The sequence below is a fragment of the Carettochelys insculpta genome, chromosome 26, assembly GCF_033958435.1.
Source record: "Carettochelys insculpta isolate YL-2023 chromosome 26, ASM3395843v1, whole genome shotgun sequence".
Classification (NCBI taxonomy): domain Eukaryota; kingdom Metazoa; phylum Chordata; order Testudines; family Carettochelyidae; genus Carettochelys; species Carettochelys insculpta.
In genome coordinates this window covers 597677-601186 of record NC_134162.1, presented here as the reverse complement: position 1 = coordinate 601186, position 3510 = coordinate 597677, and positions in this window count along the sequence as shown.

Sequence of the window (3510 nt, the reverse complement as noted above, 5' to 3'; positions counted from 1 at the left end):
CGCACAAGTGGGTCGGGCACTAGGGTTTGAAAGTGTTCAGGAAACTGTTTATCAAGGAGGCTGCTGCCTCTGCTGCTTCCTCTCCCTGTCCCCCCCGCGCCTGCCGCCCACGCACATACCGGCCACACGCTCCGCAGCTCAGCTAGGCGGGCACGGCCCCTGCCCCGGCGACCTCCCCGGGGCTCAGGTGGGGCCAGGCCCTGCCTGCCCCTCTGCTGCCCCCACAGAGCGGGGGTCTGCCACCAAGGGCAGGAGGCACTGCAGAGGCGCTGGCCCCTCCCCAGGATGTGGGGGAATGCGGCCAGCTCTAGTGCGCCGCACGTGGCCGCCCCGATAGACTCGCCGCAGTTGAGGCCAGCCTGGCCAGCAGCCCAAGCGGGGGACGCCGGGGTCAGGCACGGGGCACAGGCCTGGGCTAAACAGACAGCGGCTGGTCCGGAGAAGCTGCCCCGGGGGTAGGGGTCACCCGGTCCACACCCACAGCACCACTTGTCTGGCCCTGCCCAGCCCACTGCTCCAGAGCCCCCAGCCTTGTCTGCATGGGCTCCCCCTTCCCCTGGGCAGCGGGGGGCATGCAGAGCCCCTTCCGGCACGGTGCACCCTGCCCCACAGCTACCGGGGCCTGGCGTCCCCTGAGGGGGGTTCCTGGGTGTACAGCTCCCTCCGCCCCACCCCGCCCCGCCCCGCCCGGCCCCGCCCGGCCCAGGCCCAAGGCACCTCAGCAGAACGGCTCCAGCCTGCGGAGAGGAGATGGCTGCAGTCAGCCTCATGCCCCTGCTCCACTCCTTCCTCGGGGGCCCTTCCTGAGCAGGGCCTCTGGCAGCCCCAGCTCTGCATCCCGGCCTGTGTTCGCAGCTCCCCCCGCCCCCGTCTTCCGCTGTGAGACCCTGCAGGGGGGACCACTTCCCTCCCCTCGCCTGCCCTCTCCGCCACCTCACAGGCCCTGCCCTGGGGGCCAGGGCACCAGCAGACCCCCGCACCTGTGTTCCTGCTGAGATTTCCCACCACGCGGCAAACGCACTGTGTTCTCTGCACGAGGCCTACGCCCACGTGCACCACCCATGTGCACCACCCACTCTGCACAGGCCGCCGGCTGCGGGTGCTCTGCTCATCAGCTGGGCAGCCCCTGCACCTCTCCCGGGCGGCCGCCCGGCGCTCAGCGCACAGGGCACGCTGCCCAGGACTGCCCGCTTGGTCCCCTCTTCCTCCCGCTTGGCCAAAGTCAGCTCTCGTGGCCTCCCGCCCCACAGCCCAGGCCTCGTGCACCCCCAGGGCCACATTAATGGGGCAGAGCTCCTGAGAGCTCAGGGCTTCACTCATCATGAGGGGGGCTGGGGCTCACGTGTCCCTGGGCTGCCAGGCCCAGGCAGATGAAGCAGTCCCGAGACGCTGGCCCGGGGGCTGGAGGCTGCAGGAGCCCAGGCCCTGCCTTTTCCCCATAGCACGTGCTCACCTGACTCCTCCCTGGCCCAGGGGCTGTCAGGGCTTTGCTGCCAGGAGAGCTGTCCGCCTCGGCTGGGCGGGGGCGCCTGCCCTCTCTGGGGCGTGCGCTGAGGGGCTGAGGAGCTGTGCTGAGCTAAGCCCTGGGGTAGGGCGGGAAGGTGAATGGGACAAGGCGCCCGCCAATGGAGCTGCCCTTGTTTGCTCTCGGCTGTGTCTCCGCCGTGGGACTCTGCTGGCAGAGCTGCAGCACCAGAGCCAGGCCGCTGGGCTCCCCAGGGCGTAGACAAGCCTGGACTCCCTTGCTGGGCCCTCTCCCATCAGCCCCAGGCCCAGCCCCTCCAGCTCTTCCTGTTTGTCATGGCCCAGGCTCTTGAGAGGCACTTGGCTGATCACTTCCTTCCTCTCGTCTGCTGCTGCCCCGCTGAGCCTCAGGGACCCTGCAGCGCACCTTCCCGGTGCCTCAGCCGCGCTGGCTCTGAGCCGGCTCTCGGGAGGCCGGCACCGTGTGCCTCTGCAGAGCCGCTCCAGCCAGCAGCGATTTCAGGGGCCCCACACCCCGTGTGCAGCCGGTTTCTGTGGTGCTGGAGAGCTGGACAAGGCACCAGCATGGGCGAGCACGGAGCCTTTCTGTCCCCCAGGGGGTCACCCATGCCTCTGGGGCTCAGAGTGCAACTGGGTGTGGGAGGCCTGGCAGGGAGCAGATTATGTGTTCATTCCTCACCAGCCCTGCAATGGTTCTGGTCTCTACTGAGCCTGGGAGCTCCAATGCCCACGTCCAGTTCAAGCCAGCCAGGCCCCTCTGCCCACCTTTGGCCTGTTTCCCCAGGAAGAAAGGGGTCACCTGGTTGCCTAGGTTACCAATGACGTGGCAGGCCATTGCCTACATGTGAGAAGTCCTCACACCGAAACGCCCTTCACCACCATGCCTAGGGAAACTGAGGCACCCACCTCGGGTTGCTACAGGGCCATGGGAAACACACACAACCGAGCGAGGGGAATAAAACCTTCACAGCGGCTTCGTCACACCAGGGAACATTGGCTCTGAGCACTGAGACTGGGCCACGGTCTGCCACCGGCAAGCGTGGTGCACAGCATGGCTGCAGTCAGTGGAGTGAGGCTGGTGGGATCAGTGAATTCACCTGGCCTGTGGCCCTGGCAGTGGTACACCTCCCTCTTTGCTGTTTTCACTCACATATGCCCCTCCCTGTCAGGGCAGGGCTCATGCCCCTGGGGCCCAGCTGCAGAAAAAAAGGCGCAGAATAACGTCTACAATCAGACACATCCCTAAACGTCCAGACTACTGGCAATGCAGGAAGATTTTGGAGAACAATGGGGACAACTTCCTGGTACAAGTGCCGAAGGAACCGCCCATGGGCCATGCTCAGCTCGACCCACTGCTCACAAACCAGGAGCAATTGGTAGGAGAAGGAGGTGTGGGTGGCAACCGGGGCAGCAGTGACCATGAGATGGTTGAGTTTCGGATCCCGACCAAGGAAGAAAGGAGAGAAGCAAAACACAGACCCCGGACTTCAGAAGAGCAGATTTGGACTCCCTCAGGGAACTGATGCGCAGGGTCCCCTGTGACACTAACATGAGTGGAAAGGAGTCCAGCAGAGCTGGCTCTCCCTTAAGGAGGCCTCACTGAAAGCACAGGATCGCACCATCCCGGTGTGCAGCATAAAAAAGTAAATACGGTAGGCGACCAGTCTGGTTTAACAGTGAAAGGAAGGTTACATGAAATGGAAGCTTAGACCCGTGACTAGGGAAGAGTATAAATATATCGCTCAAGCATAGCAAATGAAATTTAACGTGGATAAGTGTAAGGTAATGCACATTGGAGAAAATAACCCCAGCTATACTTACAATATGATGGGGGCTAATTTAGCTATAACTAATTAGGAAAGAGATCTTGGAGTTATCGTGGATAGTTCCTTGAAAACATCCACGCAGTGTGCAGAGGCAGTCAAAAGGGCAAGTAGGATGTTAGACATTATTAAAAAAGGGATAGAAAATAAGACAAGGAGTATCTTACTGCCCCTATATAAATCTATGGTACACCCACATATT